Source organism: Anolis carolinensis, chromosome 4 (genome assembly GCF_035594765.1).
Source record: "Anolis carolinensis isolate JA03-04 chromosome 4, rAnoCar3.1.pri, whole genome shotgun sequence".
Classification (NCBI taxonomy): Eukaryota; Metazoa; Chordata; class Lepidosauria; order Squamata; family Dactyloidae; genus Anolis; species Anolis carolinensis.
In genome coordinates, this window is record NC_085844.1 from 127356924 (window position 1) to 127381608 (window position 24685).

Here is a 24685-nt window from a genome sequence, read left to right on the forward strand (position 1 = left end):
AGGAACTGGAGCTGATAGAAGGAGCTCATCTACGCTCTCCCCGAGTTGGATTTTAACCGGCAACCTTCAGGTCAGCAACCCAACCTTCAGATCATCAGTCATGCCGGCACAAGGGTTTAACTCACTGTGCTACTGGGGGCTCCATGAATCAAGTTAATTAATATGAGTCAAATTAATTAGGATTGGTGTTGTCTGAGCCTTAAAACAACCCTAAGTCTGAAGTTTGCGGTGGAGGCCAGGTTAATGACCTTGTAGGACCACATCCAACCCACGGGCCTTAATTTGGGGACCCCCTGTTCTAAAATGTCTGAGTTTATCATTTTTATTGGTAAACAGACATATACTGTGACTCACTGGAGTATATATATATGTAACAACAGTTGCTGTGTACAATGTTCCCTCACTTCTTGTGGGGGTTAGGTTCCAGGACCACCCACAATAAGTGAAAATCTGCGAAGTAAGAACTCTATTTTTTAATATTTATACATTATTTTAGTAGTTATACACTATTTTAAGTCTTTATCAACCAATCATGTGTTGATAAATCGCCTCCTTCTCCTTCCCTTGCCGTTTGGGCTCCTTTTCTCTCCCTTTGGCTTCTCCTTCCTCCCTTCCTTAGGCTGTAAATTGTAATTTTTATGATTTATAATAGTCTTTTAGAGTTTATTGAAAAACCGTGAAACAGCGAATCCACGAAAAGTGAACCGCAAAGTAGTGAGGGAACACTGTATATGCCAGTCTGTGTAAATACAAAATATATGTGGAGAAAACATCAAGACGCAAAAAACATTTGACTAATAGAAGGATGGGGAGCCTTTATTCGGCCAAAAATCATTTGGATATGTATCACATAATTCACGGGTCATACCTTTTTATTTATTTAAAATAATTATAATTTTTTATTATTATAAATTATAAAATATATATTTTTTGGCATGGGCAGCTACCTGCATTTGTACACACTTACCTGCTTTGGCTCAGCCAGCAAAACCAAGAAAGGAAGAATGTGCCTGTGCAAGGAGAGGAGCCTGGGAGTGGCTCAGGTTTGGACAGAAAGTGGCACCCAGCCCACAGAAGAATAAGTGGGGCAGCTTGTAGGAACAACAGGAACTGTGTAAAGTAGTCAGACTGGGGGAGGCATCCTCCTTCTCCATGCTGGGACAGACCAAATGATTTTGTGGGCCTTATAATCCAGATTACCTGCTTTGAACTGGATGATATGAGTCTACATATAATCAGTTCAAAGTAGATAATCTGGATTTTTTATGGCAGTGCAGATGGGTTGTGCTCAAGGGACCAGGTGTCTTGCCCAAATTAGCTGAGGAGGAGGAGGTCTGGGATGGCCACTGCCTCAGCTTATCCCACAGCAAGTTTATACCCCTTAACAAGTTGTTTGCAGATCATGAAGAAAGTTAAATAGATAACCTTAATAAAGTTGCCCATACTTATTCCCATATGGCTGTCTGGTCTCATTATTTCAATGGTGGGGGAGCAAGTCAATTTGTAGAATTTCAACAGTCTGTATCAAATGTTGGAAAAGGTGGTAAAATGATACGAAAACCCTTTGTTGAGAAAATAAACAGATTAAATCTTGAAATTAAAATCTTTGATACCAGTAGGTCATCATGAAAACCTGGAGTTCCTCCCTTTAATATAATGAAAATGTCCTGCTTCATAAATGGTGCGACTTTCTCACTCTATCACATCAGATGTCCTTGAAAGTTGTTTCACCACAGATTCTATACCCCCCCCCCCCGCCTTCTTTTCCTGACCATCTGCTGAGTTATAAGACCATTTCTTTTCTTATTCTAGTCATATGGAGAGATTTTCCACACTTGTACAGTATGTATATGTTTTGAAATATTAGATAAAATTAATGTTAACCATTAGGATTTTATATATAAATGGAAATATGTCTTGTTCTTTTACTAAATTTTTATTTCTAATGTATTACTGTATGTATGTATGTATATATATAGTATAGCCCCTGAAGAAGACCAATCTAATATATGAAAGCCAAAATGCATCAGGCTATTAATAAAACATGATAACCATAAAATCTTTTTAAAGAAGTAAATATAGCAATCAATAAACACATAACGATCTGTTTCTTCTTTTGCCTGTGCCCTCTAAAAGAGAGACAGAAGTACTGGTAGATGTGTAAATAATACAAATTATATAGGTTAGTCACTAGGTGGCACTGGTCTTAGTTGTATTCATGCCACAGAAGTGTTTTTGATTCTAGACCACTTCACTACAATCACTAAGAGAGAGGAACAGTGACCAGAATCCTTATGCATTGGCATAGCTAGTGGTTTTGCATACCCATCTACAGAACAGTTGGCCATTCAGCACCACTCTGAACTTATCATGGAGCTGCTGTAGCCTCTTACTATTACCATTCCATATCTGGTGAAGAATTGGAGGGATTAGAGTGGCTTCTGGCCCCCAATTTCCCCCAAAGCCATACACACAAGGATTAGACCCTCGGCGGAAGTCTGGAGGTCTCAGCAGATGATGTAGTAATTTCACATCTGGTTATAGGGATGTAGCCAAAATCATCTTAGGGCCTCATCACATTGCCAGATTTCCCCACCCTAGAACAGTTCACCAACACAGCCAACATGGAGCCTGCCAGACCCCATCACATGACGCAGAGCTAATTCTGGTGGGGCTCCGTGCTGGCTGTGTTGGCGTAATGTTCTAGGGTGGGGAACTCTGAACACAGGAGACTACCTGCGTTCAGAGTTCCCCATCCTAGAAACAGTATGTTAACACAGCCAGTATGGAGCCCCATCAGAAGTAACTGTGCGTCATGTGATGGGATATGATAGACTACCCATGTTCAGATTAGAAATGCTGGGGGCAGCATGGGAACAAGCCAGGAAGGTATGCTTTCTGGTGAGTGATGGGCAAGCGGGTGATGTGGGGTGCTGGACAATGAATTCACCCTGATAACACACTACCGTGTTTCACCTAAAATAAGACCTCCGCAAAACATAAGACCTAGTAGGGGTTTGGGGGGATTGCCAAATATAAGGCCTCCCCTGAAAGTAAGACCTAGCAACTAAGGCTGCAGCAGAGTTCCATTGGGAAGCATGGCTGCAGGGCAGAAGCAGCACTCATACACACCGGAGGGAGGGAGAGAAAGTGCTTGCTGGCCTTGCCTTGCCTGTCCCCCAGCCTCCATGGCTGCTGCTGCGCTGCCGTTTCTTCCTTCCGAGACAAGGCTCCGTCCTGGCCATGCTCCCTTCGCCCCCAAAGCTTCTGATTGGCTCCTGGAGCCAGGGCAAGGGAGGGTGGGAAGGAGGGAAGAGGGCTTGAACACCCTTTCCACTCGTCCTGCTCTTTCTGCTTCTTAAAGGTACAACCGTATTGGGATTCTCCTCTCATCCTTATTCCTATCCTATGCCATGAAACTTATTATTTTATACTATTATTCTATTATAATATTATTATCATCATATTCTGTTAGTATTATTATATCCCATTATATTATCCTATTAATATATTTTATATCATTATATTATATTTTTCTATTATTATATCATTATATTATTCTATTATTATTATATTATATTTTATTATTATATTATTATTCTGTTATTATTATATTCCACTTTATATTATCCTATTAATATATTTTATATCATTATATTCTATACTATTATTCTATTCTATTATATTATTTTATTCTTATTAGCATATTCTGTTATTATTATATTTTTCTATTATTATATCATTATATTATTCTATTATTATTATATTATATTTTCATATTATTATATTATTATTCTGTTATTATATTCCACTTTATATTATCCTATTAATATATTTTATATCATTATATTCTATACTATTATTCTATTCTATTCTATTATTTTATTCTTATTAGCATATTCTGTTATTATTATATTCCATTTTATATTATCCTATTAATATATTTTATATCATTCTATTCCATTCTATTATACTATTATTCTATTCTATTACCCTATTATTATTATATTATTATGCTATTCTGTTATTATATCCCATTATTATATTATCCTATTAATACCATATTATCATATTCTGTTATTATTATATCCTATTATTATATTATCTCATTAATATATTGTATATCATTATTTTATTATTATATTATCATATTATTATTATAGTATATTATATTATTCATCATTCATGACTACATTGAAACTAGAATAGAGAGAAATCAGCGTGGAAACCTTGTGAAACCTAAACTGCAAGAGGTACCATAGATTGTTGTATATGTAAATAATGGTAGTAACAAGAAATTCTTGATAGGATTCATAGTTTTCTGGTTATGCAGGTTTGTGATGACAACTACTTTACAGTATATAATAAATGTTCATTTTGTTGTTCAACAATAAATGTGAGCTGTTCTTCATGGAAAAATAAGACATCCCCTGAAAATAAGACCTAGTGCATCTTTGGGAGCAAAAATTAATATAAGACCCTGTCTTATTTTCGGGGAAACAGGGTATTTGGCCCACTGTCCTACACATTCCCCGCATCAAGGCCCTCCATGTGATGAAATCCTTAGCCCCCCCCCCCTCTCCACCAGCCATGAAATCATTGGCTTGGGAGGGGGCAGGTTGTAGCAATTCTATGGTAAATCAGGGTTTCACAGAGGCAGGAAGGGAATATGAATTTTAAAGACAAAAAAGGGGGACATACATGTGTAAGGATGAATTATCTTGCTATATGCCATTAACAAAATGTCAGCTCATTTGTGTCAAGCAATAATCTTTAGAGAGAGAATTCTATAGGGACATTGCTACTACAGAGAAGGTCTTGCTCATTATAGCAACCTATCTGACTTGAGATGGAAAGGAAATTGGACAGCCCTTTCCAGGCAGTTTGTGAGGCCTGGAATGGACAAGCACCTGCCACTTTCTCTCAGAAGCAGCCACTTATATGTGGAGGGAAAGTTTTGGTAAGCAATGTGGAAGTGCTGCAAGAAAAATGAAATATATGTACTAGAGTTGAAATTAAAGGTTTGCTTTGTGAGGATTGAGGGTAAATGACCAACTCTCCCCTATAGCCCAGAACTATGTAGCAGAGCATGTGCAGCTGATTATAGGGGGAAAGAAAGCCAGTAGGGTATTTCACCATTCTAGAAAAGGATTCAAGGCAGTCTACAAGATTAAAAATATTGACTCTGAGCCATTACTAAAAATGAAGGACTCATGTAATTCCTTGATTTGTTTCCAGTGACAATCAAATGGACTAGAAACTGCTTTTATTGGCTCATTCTCATGGCTTCTTCTCCTTAGTAAAGTAGTTACAGTGAACAACACTTGGAAAATACAGAGAAGTTCTCTTCTCTTTTAGACTTCCTTTCATATTAACTAAGTGGATGCTGTTTTTGCAGCCAATGATACCAATTGCTTTCCAGACCATGTATCAACAACATGGTTTTCCTTTTGAATCCTTTCCAATTTTTCATGATAAACTACCGAGATCCAAGCACTTTATCTTCTCTAGGAAAGATCCTAAATCCAGGATAAAGTGTTCATTAATTTGCAATTATCCAGACTTTCTTGGACACAGAACAACATTATCAATTCATATAAAAGGTGCTGCCCAACTCAATAGAGTTACAAGCTTCGTAGATGCAGGGAATGCTGTGGATATAGCATATCTTGATTTCTGTAAGGTCTTTGACAAGGTCCCCCGTGACCTTCTTGCAAACAAACAAGTCAAATGTGGGCCAGGCAATGCTACTGTTAAGTGTATTGGTTAAGTGACCAAACCAAAAGAGTGCTCACCAATGGCTCCTCTTCATCCTGGAAAGAAGTGACTAGCGGAGTGTCACAGGGTTCGGTTCTGGGCCCAGTAATGTTCAACATCTTTATTAATAACTTATATGAAGGTTTAGAGGGCATGTTTATCAAGTTTGCAGATGACATCAAATTAGGAGGGTTAGCTAATACTCCAGAGGACAAGATTCAAAATGACCTTAACAGATTAGAGAGCTGGATGGACATCTGTCAGAGGTACTTTGATAGCACTTTTCCTGCATGGCAGGAGGTTGGACTACATGGCCCATGTGGTCTCTTCCAACTCTATTATTCTATTATTCTAAGACTAAAATACTTCATAGCAAATATATTTGCATCACAGGTTGAAAAAGTTGCCATTTTGGAGCAAACTTTGCAGAATGACCATGCTGGATGGTGCTATACTGTGGGTGCTATAGCTTAAAGAAGCAACCATTCCATTTTTTTTTATTGACTATAACCAGCAAAATTTTATTTATGTAAATTACTGCTCCATACCCTGCCTTCCATGCTTACAACACAGAATTCAATGAAGTGTTCCCGTGATTCCTGAGAGATATTTAATCCAAGTACGAACTAGAACCAGACCTACTTAGCTTCAGCATGGTCAGTAGACATTGGCCCTTGGGCCATATCATTGGATATTTACTAATGTTGTCAGCTGAAATGTAGGCATTTTCTGACCAATTGGTTGTGAAATATGCACATCATTCTGTGATTTGATTGTATGAAATGGAACATCAAATATACAACACTAAATATACCCCTCAAGTATCACCTCACATTCTCAGAAATGAAAAGTCCCTCAGTGGAATTACTTCATATATTCGATTCCAATCAATAATCTGAACAGAAACAGGTTATTGTTATGTTTGAATTACATGTGCACCACCTTGGTTGGTTTTAAAAAGTTAGAATTGAAGTTACTATAATGGATAAATGGTTTAAAAGAAGTAGATGGGAAATTACCTCCACAAGAAGAAATGGTATTTTGGAAAGAGAATGCAAATTGAAATGGCTCGGAGGGGGGTGGGCACAGAGGTGAACAAAACAACATACAAGATACATGTACATATATTGTTGATGCAATGAATTATGTATGGAATAGAAGAATATGTAATGTACTGAGGTAGTGATGTATTTTAAGAAAACTAATAAAATTTTATTTTAAAAAAAAGTTAGAATTGAAGTTCCTATAATGGATAAATACATTGAGTTCCTATTGAATTCAGGAATGCATTATTTTGAGTTTGAGTAGGCTTGACCACAGGGACATGTACTTAGCAGAGATTCTTATATGTGTATAGAAGGATGTCCATGAACCGGGCCTTACATTTCTATCCTGTTACTTTGAAAATAGCTCTTAACTACATTTTTTTCTGAGTAGAGGGTTTATGGTTTTCATCAGATTCTCACAGGTAGGAGCATGCTAAGAACAAGTGGTTGACAAGACTTCAGCCTCAGAAAGGTATCTCTAAATATATGAATGTTATTTTTATTTAGCAGACTATCACATGCAGCAAAACAACCATGCTACTAAAATTGCTCTCTCCAATGTTTGCATTTTCTGGATATTTACACATATTTGACATAAGTCATTATATGTATTAGTTTTTTAAAAACATTTTTTTTCCATGACTAATATTATTCACCATAATATTCACTGATTGTTTCCTATTCTATGGGTCACTTTGCTATCCTTGACTGACCCTGGAAGAGAATGAGGTATAGAAAAACAAGAAAGCATCTACCAGCCACCAGCTGCCCTTCCTTGCTCTCCCACCCATCAGATGAATTTTACTATTGAAGAAGTGTTGAGCAACTTTGCCTATTTGTATAAAAAAAATAGGAAAATGTCATTAGGGAGGCCTTTGTGCCATGCAAACAGAAATCAAGCTAGGCCAGCTTGGAAATGGCACGGTTTTGTACAATACCAGGCCGGCCTCATTAGCTATAGCAAGAAGATGGAAATGCCAGCCAGACTCCAGTACCATTACCAGCTGGAGTTTTAATACCCTGTAAGCCATGCCTTGTGCATAAGTAGTAACCACTGGCCAGGAACACAAAAAGGCAACGACATCCAGCCATAAGGAAGTGCGGGGAAACTTCACCAACTTTCTCCTTTTCTTTCTTGCTCATTTCTGGGCCCAGACAAGTGAGCATGAAAGTAGAGGCATGTTCTTCCTTGGCTATTATCTTTCCTTGGTTACTTCTGATCACGAATTTGTTCCTGCAGGATGCCACAGAGGTTTCTTCTGCCTCTCCCAGCCTTCCTCCTCAGCACATTTCTTTCAGTGAAACGAAGAGGGCTTTATTGCCAATCTTCAAAGAGCATTTTAGTTACCACTTCATCACACAGGGTTTGTTTTAGCATCCTAGGATGCTTCCCCGCGAGTCTAGCGATGGATGGGCATCACATGACGTAGGGGCCCTCGGTGGCATAGTGGATTAAAGCCTCGTGACTTGAAGGCTGACCTGAAGGCTGCCAGGTTCAAATCCCACCCGGGGAGAGCGCGGATGAGCTCCCTCTATCAGCTCCAGCTCCATGCGGGGACATGAGAGAAGCCTCCCACAAGGATGGTAAAAACATCAAAACATCCGGGCATCCCCTGGGCAACGTCCTTGCAGACGGCCAATTCTCTCACTCCAGAAGTGACTCAAGTCACAAATCACATGACGTTGGATTTCTGGTAGACAACCGGAGTGGAAATGTTGTATGACACTTCCCTTGCAACATGGGAGGCTTCATTGGAGCCAGTATGGATCCATGTGGCTTTGCTGACACTTTCCCCATGTGATGGGAAAGTGTCACTGCAACAAGCTGGTTCTTAATATAACTGGTTTTTAGTACTGTTTTTATCATGTACTGTTGTTTTATATGAGGCATTCAAATTTCTGTGTGCTTGATTTATATGTATTGTGAGTTTCTATTGTTCTAGATTCGAATGGCATTGAATTGTTGCTGAGTGTTAGCCGCTCTGAGCTCCTCAATGAGGTAGAGAGGGTGGGGTATAAAACAAAGTAAATAAATGGAGTCAAGCATGGGGTGACTCATTCCTGCCCTTTCTCTGCGGAGGCTGGCAAAACAGCATGGTGGGGGGGGGGGGGGGTAGAACACTAGGAAACGATGCCATATCCTCCACAAACGTGCTTAGTGTAGATGTGTTCTCAGTTAGTCTTGACGGTACTACAAGATCTCTGCCTACTTATATTCCAGAATAGCACTGCTATGATTTGCATTCTACTGAAATGAAGTGTTAGGGGAGGAGAAACAGCGGGGAAAGGGAAGAGCTATGGTCTTTAAATAAAGATCACATAAAATTGTCATTTGAAACTCTGGGATTACTTTTAAAACACTGTATTTATCAAGATGTAAGCTGTACACAACATAATTACAAAGCTCAGTGTCCTGAGGACTAACTAGAGAGCTGTGCTTTGAGAGACTGCTCATTGTTACTATCTCTGGTCACTTCTTCTGTATTCTCTTCAGCCACCATATTTTGCAGGGAGATCAAAGGAAGAAACTTAAAGTCCACGTGAAGGAACTTAAAGTGTTAGGTTAACTTTTTTGAGGCTGGGCCAAGGAATGTTGCTGTCTGAAGAAGAGAACAGATATCCCACCCTCACACAACCCACTCATGACACAGTCCCCAAAGCATGTCAGTTCATATTGGCCCTTGAAGCACCATCTCCCACAATCTCTAGCAGTCCAAATAGAACACTATCAAACCTAATAATAAACATATTGCTGTACGCTCATAGTATTCTTAACCAACTGCTTGAAACAGCTGTCTCACTCTGTCTCATGATAGGATCAGTCTACTCCTTTTCAGTGAAATCATGTTCTGCAAGTAACTAATACTGACCTGGAAAAAGGCAGTATAACCTAACTCCCACTCCGTCTATATTCAGTGTCTGGGGGGCTTTTGAAATGAAAGTGTGCCACAGGAGATATCACGGCAAGACCTTCGTCAGTTGTCAGCTGATAACCCTTGTGATCCACCTGACAAGCTACTAACCTTGCTGTAAGAACATAAAAGATTTCTGGCTATCATGAATGCACACACTTCCCTTCCATGTAGGCTGGCTGACCCTCTAAACCACAGGCAATAGACTGTATTGGAATGGTACCATTCTCAGGCTGATAAAGTAAGCCACCAGGGTGGTGGCAATGAGAGAATACCAGTCACCAAGAAAAGAAAGGCTGTTTGCCCCAGTTTAGCAAAAGATGCAAAGTTCAAATTATCAGCCGGCATTTTAATGATACTTTCAAAGAAATTGTCTAAATCATCATAATCTGGTTTAATCATCACTACCTACTTTCCAGTTTACTCTGAAAATTGTTGTGCTGTTGCTTCTGTGTTTGTGTATACTACTATACTGTGCCCATGGGCTTCCTCAACAAAAGTTAAATATACATGCCAATTATAATCAAAAGGCAGAAACATGTTGCAATCATTATCTTTTTTACAAGGGCATGACAGTAAAGGCATTGTTTTGTTCACATGCAAGCATTTCTTCACCTTTCTGAATAGTTCCCATGAGATTCAGAGAAAGCTTAGCATGGATGCTGGCCACACCTTTGTTCTGCACTCCCCTGACTGCAAATTGCTCTTTGGCTAATCAGGAAAGCAACATTACTACTTATGCATTCATGCTCCACAGCACTGATCCAGAAATCAGAATGAACAATTGGCAGGCTCCTGTTTCCCTTGCATTTGGACTAGATAAGATTTAATTTTATTAAAGCCACAGTGCCGGAAAAAAATAAATCCCATGGTTTGGTAGCACTATCATGTCTTTGCTTACATCTAAACATAAAACTATGGTCACAGTATGCTCCAGCAGTCCTGTAAAACTGAATTTGAGATGGAAGGGGTTGCTCTAGAAATACTAAGGACTTTATCACTCAAGGCTGATAAACTACAATTATGGCAGGATAGAAGAACCTTTCAATGGAACCTGTAGTCATATTGTGCTTGAATCATGATTGGATCATTTCTTTTCATTGACAGAGAAATTCATCAACGAATCCCATATTGCATTTCTTCCGTAACTGCTCCTTGTGTGATAATGTCCTGTTTCAGTTCTGATCTTATGAAGGTTTGCAAGAATACCAACATTGCACAACTCTTTGGTTGCAGCAAGATAGAGGGAAGGTAGATATAACTGATATACAGTAGAGTCTCACTTATCCAAGCTAAACGGGCCGGCAGAAGCTTGGATAAGCGAATATCTTGGATAATAAGGAGGGATTAAGGTAAAGCTTATTAAACATCAAATTAGGTTATGATTTTACAAATTAAGCACCAAAACATCATGTTATACAACAAATTTGACAGAAAAAGTAGTTCAATACGCAATAATGTTAAGTTATAATTACTGTGTTTACAAATTTAGCACCAAAATATCACGATATATTGAAAACATTGACTACAAAAATGGCTTGGATTATCCAGAGGCTTGGATAAGTGAGGCTTGGATAAGTGAGACTCTACTGTAATGGAAAAATACTTGCATGTGTTGGTTGGGTCAAACATAGGTAGGAAGCAAAGATGTAGGATTCTGCATGAACAAAATGCTAGTGTTGTGCAACTGCAGGCAGGTTTGAAAATGAGTGTTTGATTAACGGTACTTTTCCATTTGCTTAAAGAACATGATTTCAATTAATCCATAGATTGGTGTGATAAATTCTTATGACAGATTTAAAATTTTGGCTAATGATCCAGAGTAGGAAGATAGAGATTCCTCATCCCAATCAGTGTAACACTCGAAAATATTGACAATTTCCGCTACCTTGGCAGCCACCTCTCCACAAAAGTCAACGTTGACACTGAAATAAAACACCACCTGAGTTCTGCGAGTGTAGTATTTTTCTGAATGAAGCCAGGACTCTACACAGATATATATTCTTTCCTTTCCTTACTTAGTTTATCCATACCTCACAACCTCTGAGGATGCCTGCCATAGATGTGGGTGAAATGTCAGGAGAGAATACTTCTGGAACATGGCCACACAGCCCGAAAGACATACAACAACCCTGAAGCAAAGAGTGTTTGAGGATCAAGTCATTCATAGGGACACCAAGGTGCTTATTTATAAAGCTATTGTCCTCCCAACCCTGCTATATGCCTGTGAAACATGGACCGTTACAGACGTCACACTGAACTCCTGGAAAGATTCCACCAGCGTTGCCTCCGAAGAATTCTGCAAATCTCTTGGGAAGACAGGTGGACAAATGTCAGCATGCTGGAAGAAGCAAAGACCACTAGCATTGAAGCGATGCTCCTGCACCACTGGACTGGCCACATTGTCCAAATATCCGATCACCATCTCCCAAAGCAGTTACTATACTGCCAACTCAAGAATAGAAAACGGAATGTTGGTGGACAGGAAAAGATATTTAAAGATGGGCTTAAAGCCAACCGTAAAAACTGTGGCATAGACACTGAGAACTGGGAAGCCCTGGCCCTTGAGCACTCTAGCTGTGAAATCTGAAGAGGCACAAATGGAGGGCGAAAGGGAGAAACATGCCAAGAGGAAGGAGCATCAAGCCAACCCTGACCAGGACCGCCTTCCATCTGTACACCGATTTCCTCACTGTGGAAGAACATGCGGGCCAAGAATAGGGCTCCACAGTCACTTACATACCCACTGCCAGAACACTACACCTGGAAGACAATCATCCTCAGACAATGAGAGATTGCCTAAGTAAGTAAAATAAAAGTAAGTATTTGACTGGCATCAGATAGATCAGAAGCTATTGTTGAAAAACCCTTCACATAGAAAGCAAGCATTAAAAATATGTATTTTCTGTTCTGTTTTCTGTAGTGTTTTCTGCATGCAGTAGTATGTGTTATTCACATGGGGAAACATTTAATAATGCAAGCTATGATCTGCAGTTTGAAATGATAGAGTCCAAAAATTGATTGACCACTTCAGTAAAAAGTAAACTGATATTCTGGAGAAAAAAAGAAACAGCTCTATGTAAATGGTTTTTTTTTCTTTCTAAGTACAGTGGAAATGAGTTAAATTGGCAGGATATCATTGTCCATGGCCTCCATTTCCACATGTTCCAGGATTGTCTCACTTCTTGGGACATTTTAGCAACAAGTCTGTGCCTTCTGTGCCTTTGTCTTTGCTTGGTTTATATAATATGCTCCCAGCACTGCACATTGTTATTCCCTTAATTATACCTCTTTCTGCATTTGCTTCTTGCATTTATCTTTGGCAATTAAGGAGGGATTGAGCACAAACATGCAGAATAGGCTGTTTGACATAAAGGATTGATTAAAGAAAGCTTGGGCTGGTTCACAGACGACAATTTTCCTTCACAAGTTAATTTCGCATTGTCAGGCATGACAATCAGTAGGCAGGCATCTCTTTTGTGGTGATGACATGGATTGCAGCTGCAGAAGCACCTCTGGCCATTTATAAGAATCGGCATTTTAGACCCTGGCACAATTTTGTAATGCAGCAGTAGATTTTGGTACAAGGAAAAGCTATTGCCTAATAGGCCATTGTTGAAAGAGGGGGTGGCCCTTTTCAATTCTTTGATTTTTCCATCTGCTTGGATACAGGAGCTGCAAAGGAAGTTGTAGCTGTCGCAACACTTGGGTAGCCTGCATGTACTAATCAGTTTGTTTGTACTGACTATAATGATACTGGACAGGCCTATCAATGACTGTTAGTAAGATAGCTCTCTAATAGCAGGTAGAGAGGCAACACACCTTTTGCTTTCATTGATATCATACTTGTAAGGTTCGAGAAGTACAGCCAAAGAAACCCTGTCCTAATCCTCAGGGGTAGTCTTTAGTTCCTAATTCTCTGATAGTCAACCGAGTTCAGAGGGAAGGGATGCCAAAGAAAACGTCACAGGAGCTCAGCCCTAGATTTTAAAGCTATTCCAAGCTGACTTGTAAAAGTTGTTTTTTTTTCCACATGGCACACAGAATTCTGGCATCTGTAATCTTAAATAGTAGCTTTCAAAAGCTGTTTTATGAATGGTATATAGGATGCATTGGCACAACTTGTTTTGTGTGATCTATGGAAGAAATTGTCTTTGCAGACATGCTAAGAAAAGGCTGAGTTATATTTATTTATTTATTTATTTTTCAAACTTATATGCCGCCACTCCCCTAGGGCTCGGAGCGGCTTACAAGAAACCGGCTAAAATCAACAATTTAAAAAACATCTTAAAAACATCTTTAAAAAACATCTTTAAAACATCCTAAAAGCACCTTTTAAAACATCAACAACAGAACTCAAAAGCCTGTCGAAACAGATGTGTCTTACATGCCCTGCGGAAGGCCAACAAGTCCTGCAAGGCACGAACTTCAGGTGGCAAGGTGTTCCAGAGAGATGGCGCCACTACTGAAAAGGCTCTACGTCTAGTTGTTGTTAGATGCAAGGTCTTAAAACTGGGGACTTCCAACAGGTCTTGGTCCTCAGAACGGAGGGACCTCTGGGGTTTGTAGGGAGTGAGGCGGTCCCTCAGGTACATCGGCCCTAGACCATGTAAGGCCTTGAAGGTAAGCACCATCACTTTGAAAGTGATCCGGTGCTCAATTGGTAACCAGTGCAGGTATCCCTGTATATCATTCCATCTCTTATGACCTCATCACACAAGGTCTGGGCTCTGCCGTAGGATATTTTCTACATGGAACCAAGAACAAAGTCCATCACATGACACAGGCCCACTTTCAGCGGAGCTCTGTCCTGGCTTCGTGTTCAAAGCATCCTATGATGGAGCCCTGAGAACATGGGAGAATGAGGAAAGTGTGGGGAGTAGTGACGCTTCCCTCCATGGAATGGGAAAGGAGGATATGTTGTGCAATGGTTTTCCATGTTGTCTGTCAGATTTGCTCCACTGCCCAATGAATGCCCCCGCTGTTCCCTAGTTTCAGGACGTCAACATGATGAGGTTCTTAGTAAGACCACTTGTAATATACAAGCCACAGAAGCTGGAGTGTAGAAAAAAGTAATGAAATTGCATAGAAATAATAAAGCATCATTAATGAGTTGGAAAATATGCTGAATAAGGAAGAACACTGACCATTACAAACAAAGCAAGGAAGTTGGAGGGATGTTTTGGTCAAAATCAGTGAGTTTGTAAATATTGTAAAGTTTCCATTTGGAGCTCATTCCTGAAAGATATAACTGTCCTGTTTGAACCAAGTTTAGAAAAGAATGACATGAATGAGAAGTCTTCAGGGACCTCTTCACACAGAGCTAAAATCGGTGGCATGTACCAGTTAAACCCAGGTCACCCATGGAGCCAACCGACTCTCATCAGACAATGCTGGCGTGACTCCGTGGGTAAAGGAGGGTGGAGCTGGTGCATGCTGCTGCCAGGGCAACACAGGAGGCCTCCCATGTTGCCATTGGAATTCATGGGGGAAAGCTGCAGCTCCATGTGCACTCTATGCTTCCCCCCATCTGATCAACCTCAGCTGGAGCCAGGCAATGCAGGGCATGGGGCACCCAGTCCCGTCCCCCCCCCCACACACACACACACATATGCCCCTTGATAAAGTGGAGCACATCCAGTGGCCATGCAACAAAGCCATAGGTAAGGATACACAAGAGTTCAACATCACCATTATCATCATCATCATCATCATCATCATCATCATCAATAATCATCATCATCATGACAGACTTGAAAATTCTCCCTAACAATGGATACCTCACAACCTCTGAGGATGCCTGCCATAGATGTGGGAGAAACGTCAGGAGAGAATACTTCTGGAACATGGTCATACAACAACCCTGTGATCCCGGCCATGAAAGCCTTCAACAACACAATGGATGTTTTACTAGTACAATAGACTGTGGTCTACCAAACAACCACTCCTCCTGTCATGTTGAGCCAATGATCCTAGAAAACTTATTGTACGTCCCTTATCTGGAATTCCAAAATCTGAAATACTCCAAAATTCAAAATTGTCCAAATGGGTAGCTGATATAGTGACATCTTTGCTTTCTGCTAATTCATTGTACACAGTAAATGTTTCATGCACAATATAATTAAAAACATATATGAAACATAAATGGCTTTCATGTTTAGATTTGGGTCCCATCTCCATGAGATCTCATCATGTAGACAAATACAGGTGTTCCAAAATCTTGAAAAAATGAAATCCAAAATACTTATGGTCCCAAGCATTACAGAGAGGAGAAATTCAAGCTGTACCTAAAGCTTTAGATAGACACAGAGTTATGGGTCGACAGGACATCATTCATTGCATAACTGTTTTTTTCCTTTTTGCGGGGAAACATTACATTTTTTGAATTGCAACTTTCAGGGGGGGAAAATCCTCTTGTGATCCTGAGCAGTGCATTCTGGGAGTTGTAGTCTATACAGGTAACTTCCTGCTCAAACTGAACGGAGCAAGTAGCCAGCCAATATTCCTGTGGAGATAATTGTTTTTCTTTCTCACATCTTGCTCCCAGCCTAAGAGTCCCTTCACACATGACAGTAATTTTGCATCCACTTTGCACTTCCATTTCAGAAATTCCAAGCAAACCACTCAGGCATAATTCTTTCTGGGCAGAAAGCCGGTTGTGAGAAGCCGGTTGTTGACTGCAGCTTCCCACAGTGAGTACTTGGACTGAAATAGATGCCTTGCATGTATCAGGTTTTCTGTGTGGAACGAATGTTCATACAGGAGATCTACAATATCTGATATTGATGGATCACTGGAGGAAGGGGAGGGAAGTGTGGCAGAGGTAGCAAAAGGTCTCTACAGGATGTCAAAAGAAAGTATAGCTGCTAGCCAAGAGGAGATGAGGCTTCCTCTATTAAAGCATTGGGTATATAATGTTTTTCAGCCTTGCTGGGACTGTCAGTCTAGGAGACAACGTGTCTCCCCCACCCCCACAACTATTGCTGCAAAAAACTCATTTTTTAAAATGAGATTGAAGGGAGTCTGAATATATGTCTACACATAACTACCGAGCATCTGGTGCCAACATTTCTATTTTTTCTGAGAGTTGCCTTACACTCAGATGTTCCCTGCCAAGAGTGCAATCAGCTAATAGCCAAGTGTGTGAGAGTGTGCGACTCTGGCATTTATAACACAGAATCCTCAGCACCTCCACTTTTCCATACGTGCCTCTTTTTCAATCAACAAGAATCTGAAAACTAAACAGGTAAAATTGAGAAGTCTCTTCACTTGACGTAAAGAAATGGGGCCAGCCTCTTAGACCCCAGCTATACTGTTTGAAGCTGCATTGTGCAGTCAGCAAAGACTTATGTAAAGCAGTTAAAAGTACATTATATGAGTCTATACTGACCATATAAAACAATTTCAACCTGCATTATAAGGCAATGTAGATGGAGTCTTAAGACACTATTTCTTCTTGCACTGTTTTCTATCAGGAGAGAAATCTCTGTGTGTAAATAAAGAGGTAAGACCAACACAATAGTGCATCAGGGCTTGTAGAATTTGGAACATCGGGAATTGGTGATTAGCATGGATGTTGACTTTGCCTGCCATCCCCTCTGGCAGTGGTTTTCAACCTGGGGTCCCCAGATGTTTTTAGTCTTCAACTCGGGCTGTGGCGTGAGCAGCCGGCTGCAATAAATCACTCTGACCATGAGATCATGAGTTCGAGGCCAGCCCATGGCGGGATGAGCACCTGTCAATTAACAAAATAAAAAATAGTCCCTGCTCATTGCTGACCTAGCAACCCGAAAGATAGTTGCATCTATCAAGTAGGAAATAATGTACCACTAATAAGTGGGGAGGCAAATTTAACTAATTTACGACGTTGGAATGAGGAAGTGCTGTCACAGTGGATGATGAAGTAGCTGCTCCCCTCTGTGGCCAAAATTGAACATCACCTCAGGAGAAGGTTAAATTGCCTCTGTGTCTGTCTCTGTCTCGGTTCTATGTGTATATGGGCATTGAATGTTTGCCCTACATGTATATAATGTGATCCGCCCTGAGTCCCCTTCGGGGTGAGAAGGGCGGAATATAAATACTGTAAATAAAAATAAATAAATAAATAAACTCCCAGAAATCCTAACAGCTGGTAAACTGGCTGGGATTGCTGGGAATTGTAGGCCAAAAACATCTGGGGACCCCAGGTTGAGGACCACTGCCCTATGGGATTCTTTGGCCCCATCTATACTGCCATATAAAATCCAGATTATCTGCTTTGAATTGGATGATACAACAGTGTAGACTCATATAATCCAGTTCAAAGATGATAATCTGGATTATCTGCTTTGATCTAGCCTGTATCTAGCCAAGTTTAATTAAAGTCTCCATGATAACTGAAGTGGGTTGTGGGAGGAAGATATCTCTTCAGCAATTGCACCGTTGTAAGATCCCATGGTTGCAATGAAAGTATTGGGAAGTTGCTTAGTTTTAAGCAAGAAACAAAGCTATGTTAGCTTCCTTTTAAAAAAAAGGTCCTGATGCAGATGATAACTGCTATAATTCATTTGTTCTTGTACACCATTTCTGGATTCTTCTTGGGATGAGCCTATTGGGGTTACCATGATGAGAACATGTTCATCTTCCGAATTCACCACTGGGGAAGATCTTAACATTAATTCAGTTAGGCAGCCTCCTTAACAAGCACATTCAGGAACCTTTTCTTATTATATCTGGATATCCTATGGTAGAGACAGCTGATATTTAATTGTCCCACTAGAGATGCTGAAAGGGCAAAGTAATACATACCAGAAAATGATCCTCTAGGTCTTTTTTTTACAACTTGTTGGCTTTAGAACTGCCCAATGAAGCTACAAGAGCTAGTTGTCCATAGCAGTTTAAAACAAATAAAGACTCAGAATGTTTCTCAAGGTGCCAATGGTGAGATTGATGGCCACTATAATACAAAGAAGGATGGATTTTTGAGAACTCATCCTTCATTTCATACTATACTTATGCAAGCTTTTTCCATGTTACACTCCTTACTAAAATGTAAAGGTAAAGGTTTCCCCTGACGTTAAGTCCAGTCGTGTCCGATTCTTAGGGTTGGTGCTCATCTCCATTTCTAAGCCGAAGAGCCGGCGTTGTCCGTAGACACCTCCAAGGTCATGTGGCCGGCATGACTGCATGGAACGCCGTTACCTTCCCACCAGAGTGGTACCTATTGATCTACTCACATTGGCATGTTTTCGAACTGCTAGGTTGGCAGGAGCTGGAGCAACAGCGGGCACTCATTCCGCTCCTGGGATTTGAACCTGGGACTTTTCAGTCTGCAAGTTCAGCAGTTCAGCACTTTAACACACTGCGCCGCCACCAGGGCCCCTACACTCCTTACTAGGCTTGCGCAGTCCATGTAAACATTAATCCGTTTTGGTGTCCCGGGTTTTGGTGGGGCCCCAATCCATTTTTTCAGGAGCATCCCAAATTAGGAGGGCAGAAATCTGTTTTTGCTTTGGGGAGCTGAAAGATTTGTTTTCTATCAGGTACATTATGGGAGTGGGGGGGATTTCCCAGCTCCCCTTCCCATCATTTTAGGCATTTAAGCTGTTTCTACTCTAGAGGATGAGAGGAGAGGTGCTGTAGGCAAGTGCATGTACTTTCTCTCCCGGGCCTACACCCCGCAACACACTATTTCCAAGGCATTTTAAGGAGGCTTCCAACTTCCAGATAAGGAAAAGCGATGACCTCCTGGAGCTATCTTCCCTGGACTTCCTTTAAAAACCCCTCTTTTTTTCTTGGCACGCTTCAATATCCTTTCTGCTTTGGTTTTAGTGCCTTCTTAGAGCTGTTTCTACTTTCTAGTAGAAGAGAGGTAATTAGGTGGTAGTAGTTTTCATGGAATGAGGGTTTTCTTTTTGTTTGCTGGGATTAATAAAAAAGTTAAACTGTGATGCCGAATAGCGGAGGAAGAGCCGAGATTGACTGCCAGGTGGTTCCATTACGGAGGGGAATCCATGATGGGTGGGCCCTTGCCATTTCTTGCACCTGAACAAATCGAAGAAGCTGGATTGGCCAAAGGAAATGGCTAAATACAGATCCGAGCACAAGTCTACTCCTTACCTAGAGGATTTCAATGCCTAGTAATGTGTTTGGAATGAGTCACATTACTATATGTTACCAACAGCAGTTTTCCAAACTTTTGCTTTCAGGAGAACATTTTCCTATATTGCTGATTGGCCAAGAAACCTTTGCCATGGATTCCACATGAATATGAACATGAATTAGCATAAAAAGTGTTTCTGCAGTACATGCGGAGAACTGGTTGAGAATATTGCACTTCGGCTGCCATATGTGCATTGAGAAAGCAACCCCAGAATTTGTCAAGTCCCTTCTTACTATTTTATACATGCTGGCTATGGTGAAGAAACTGTCTATCAGGGAAGTTTGATTGCCTTTACCGACTTCATTATATTTTAAGCCCACTGTCTGGCTAAATATTGATCTCACAATGGCCTGCAGCAATTAAAACCCTATACTACAAATATACACACATAACATAAAAGACAAATATCTCTGTATTAGACAATCAGCACGTCAAAATATTCCATGTAGCACAACTTGCTTAATGCATAGGACCTCTAACAGGTCTCTCTCACATTTTTCCTTATTTCAGTGAAAGGAGATACTTTAAGAAACATACTGAGACAGGAGGAGTAGAATCAAACAATGGGAGAAAACATACTCTCGTACATCTTAAGTAAACAAAGCATTTCTATGAAGCAGACAAATCAATATCAGTTAATTACTCATCCGCACACTACACAGCAGGTATTCCACAGAAGGAATATATGGGACATTACAAGGATTCAACCTATTGTTCTGTAGAAGCACAACCAGAAAGCTACTGCATGACTACAGATGAATAAATCTTATCTTATTTTGAAAAAAACCTGATTGCTTCTTTCAAAATTTGAATTCTGTCTTTGTGGCATCCAGTTTTCTGCTTCCAGTTCAGACTTTTTGATTGAGAAAAGAATGCTAATAATCATGTCTGTTTTCCTTCCTCTACTGTGACAACCCCCTCCCTCTCTAAAAACCATCCCAATTTATTAAAAATATTACAATTTCTGTACTGACTTCTACTAGCTATGGGCTTTCAGAATATTGCTGCAATATATGCTTTCATGGCAACCGTTCCTATTGTTTCAGATACTTAGATACAAACTTAAAAAGAAGTTAGCAAAGAGAGGGACGATGAAATGCTGTGCCCCGAACCAAGAAGCAAAAGGAAGCCCTAAAGGATGCACACTGTCGCTATGCATAAGCTACTGATCTGGAGCAGAATCATGTTCTCTAGCTTTCTCTTGCTCTGGAAGATTATGTCAGAATATATTTGTTCATCTTTTGATTACAGACTTCTCCTTTTTTTCTGCAAATGAATACAGTGGCTGTTCCTTAGACCCTGTCTGCTTTGTATTAACCACTCGCAGAAATGAGAACACTTAGCCCATACATTAAGCAATACTGATAAAATGTAAAGTGGTGCCCATCAGAAAAGTGACCACAATGTGAACGATACCTGTTGCCTTCTGGAACCACAACTGAAGTCCTGAATGCAATATCAATTGTCACTGTAAACATTTCAGAATGGGACAGAATAGTGCAGCAAGTTATTTTTTATAACTTTTCTTTCAATTTAAATTTTACCTGTATGTGTTTCAGAATGCAACGTATGATCTACATTCAGAAACACACATAACTACAGTTCAGGTAGAAAGAAAAGTTATGTGGAAATGTAAAAAAAGAAGAACTATATAATCAATTGCAATCCAGAAGCCTATTACCTACTACTATCTAAAGCAGAATGAAAGATATAGATAGGACCAGGATCATTTTTACTGTTTCTGGTAAAGAAACAGATTTTGCAACCACATCAGATTACTTCAATAACACAGACATAAGGTCAAACAAAATGTGAAGGACTTCTGACAACTTACACTTTTTAAAATACTTTCAAACAAATCAGCATTTTGTCATACCATCCTTATAATTTGTTGGCCTGATAACCATGAATTATGGAGGAGACTTAATCCATCTGAAAATACATATAGATAAAGGGAGTCTGCTGGAGAAGGCTAAAGCATCAGGATGGCTTTGGAAAGAGACTGTTCACCCAGACTGGATCTACACTGCCCTGTATCTCAGATTATTTTCTCATCCGAGATTATCTGGCAGTGTAGATTCATATAATCCAGTTCAAAGCAGATAACCTGGGATCAGATCCTGGGACACAGGACAATGTCGATCCAGCCTAAGCAGAGGCATACAAATTAGGATTTAAATTTAAATAATAAAAATAATAATGTATTGGGAAGAGAGGTATTAACTTCAAGAAGAGGTGGCTTATTACTATTATTATTGTTTATTATTATTATTATTATTATTATTTTATAGCCCACCCCTTCTTGAAGTTAATACCAGGCTTCCTGATACATTGTATTATTGTTATTACATTATTATAATAATAGTAATAGTAATAGTAATAATATATCAGCTGGTATTATTATTACTTATTATTATTATTATTATTATTATTATTATTTTATAAACTGCCTTTTCCTGAAGTTAATATCAGGCTTCCTGATACATTTAACCCACAAGTGGAAGCGATTTCCAAGCAAAGCCAATAGATCCGGGAAACTCCTACTAGTTACTAGATGTGCCAATCAAATAAACAGATATGTTCTTGAAGGCTTTCATGGCCAGAATCACTGGGTTGCTGTGACCTCTGAACAAACCTCGGAGGATGCTTGCCATAGGTGCAGGTGAAACGTTAGGAGAGAATGCTACTGGAACATGGCCACACAGTCCAAAAAAACTCACAGAAACCTAAACGGATAACCTAAAACCAATGAAACTGCTTTCACAAGACCAACAGTGTGGTTTTTTTCTTGAACAGCAGCCTCTGTTCAGTAGCATCCAGCAAAGGGTTATAAGGACAGTAATTGGGGGGGGGGGGGGGGACATAAAGCATATGCACATCCCCTTAAAGATGATAAGGAAGAATCAGAAGAAGCAGGAAAAGAAGGAGAAGAAGGAGAATAAGGAGAGGAGGAGGAGGAAGCTCTGAGATAGATTAGAATAATAATAATAATAATAATAATAATAATAATAATAATAATAATAATCAACTTTATTTGTATTCTGCCCGAGTCCCCCGAGTCCTCCGAGGGGACTCAGGGAAAAGTAAGAAAGAAGCAGAAGCAGAAGAAGGGTCCAATCTACATTTGTCAGTGCAAAGTAATCGGGGGTGCTTTGAATGCAATGTCCTGCTTTTTGGCAGGTGTTGGACTGGATGACCCATGAGGTCTCTTCCAACTCTATGATTCTATGATTCTAAACAGGACACCTTTTCCCAGAAATGGCCCAAAGGAACAAAGCCAGAGATTGGAACATGAGAGCAGAGAGGCTTAGCAAATGAAGAGCTTCCGATTGGCCCCAGAGCAAGCAAGAAAGGGACCTTTCCCCAGTATTAAAAAAAACTAAAATCAGAACAGTAAATAAAGAACAACACTCCGAAAAGAGAGGAATTCCAGACATGAATCAATCAGGGGCAGCTAACACCTCCGAACAAAGGATTCCCCCAGGCAGGAATGAAGCTGGCGAGGCCATTAATGCTAATCAAGGTGATTAATTACAACATCCACACTGGCCTCTCCCACCCTGGACCTTCCTTACTTAGTTTCCCAATATACCTCACAACCTTTGAGGATGCCTGCCACAGATATGGGCAAAATGTCAGGAGAGAATGCTTCTGCAACATGGCCAGGAAAAATCACAAGAACCCACTTTCCCCAGTAGTTTCTTCCTTCTCCGCAGGCACCGGGAGGAAGTTGACTCTCTTTAACCTGCTCTTAACAAGCCTTGCTATCAAAGGGCAGCTTGCCATGAAACCGCCTGCGAGGAAAAGCCCTGCGACGCCCCCAAAGCCCACCTTCTGGATCCCAGGAGTGTCTTGGGAAACCAAAGAGGTTTCTCTATGGGTCTCGCCTGCCCTAGAGAAAGGGCAGCGTCCCAGAAGGGAGCTCTCAGCACAGCACAGCCCAGCCCTGGCGCCGCTCTCCATGGTGCTGAAACGGGCCGGGAAGAAGTGACGCCGGACTCACTCACCGCCAGCAGCAGCACTAGAGCCGGGCTCAGCCCCGTCCTCCTCGCAGAGCCAAGGGAGCAAAAGGGACCCTCTCTTCGGCGCTGCAGCCCCCGACGGCTGGGTCCTCTTCTGCCAGGCGAACCCCCGCCCGTCTTCGGCGGAGGAAGGAGGGAGCAGCCGGCGAGGAGCAGCGCTGCGGGCGGGGAGATGGGATGGCAGGGCAATGGAGAGGAAGCCTGGCCGCTCTCGTCCCGCGGCAAGTCCCCCCTGGCGCAGCTGCGGACCCTCAACCCTCAGCCCTTCCTTCTCCCTTCAGTTCCAACGGCAGCAGCAGACTCTCCCACCTTCAGGCTCCCGCCAAGAGCCACCTAGTGGCCAAACGGGGAACGGCACCCCGGTACGAAAACAGGCTCTCTCTTCCCAGCACATTCTGCAAGTCGAAAAGACATCTCCGGCCCATCCTCTCTTCGGCCCATCCTCTCTTCGGGTGTCAGCCAGCAGGGCTGTAGAAAATGCATCCTGCATATCAGATCGTTACACTATGATTCATAGCAGTAGCAAAATTACAGTTATGAAATACAGTAGAGTCTCACTTATCCAACATAAACGGGCCGGCAGAATGTTGGATAAGCAAATATGTTGGATAATAAGGAGAGATTAAGAAAAAGCCCCGGTGGCAAAGTGCGTTAAAGCACTGAGCTGCAGACCGAAAGGTCCCAGGTTCAAACCCCGGGAGCGGCATGAGCAGCCGCTGTTAGCTCCAGCTCCTTCCAACCTAGCAGTTCAAAAACAGTAGATCAACAGGTACCGCTCTGGCGGGAAGGTAACGGCGCTCCATGCAG

General features: G+C 40.8%; 1 protein-coding gene across 2 annotated transcripts in view; it reads right to left on the reverse strand.

Moving 5' to 3' along the window:
* tnr (tenascin R) overlaps window positions 1-24212 on the reverse strand; it is a 676393-nt gene extending 652181 nt beyond the window's left edge. The window contains exon 1 of one of the 2 annotated variants that reach the window (XM_008108947.3): window positions 23864-24210. The gene's annotated coding sequence lies outside the window, so the exon portion shown is untranslated. Of the gene's footprint in view, window positions 1-23863 lie in introns of both variants that reach the window. The other variant, XM_062979423.1, reaches the window with a different exon arrangement.
* Between the last annotated feature and the right edge of the window lie 473 nt (window positions 24213-24685).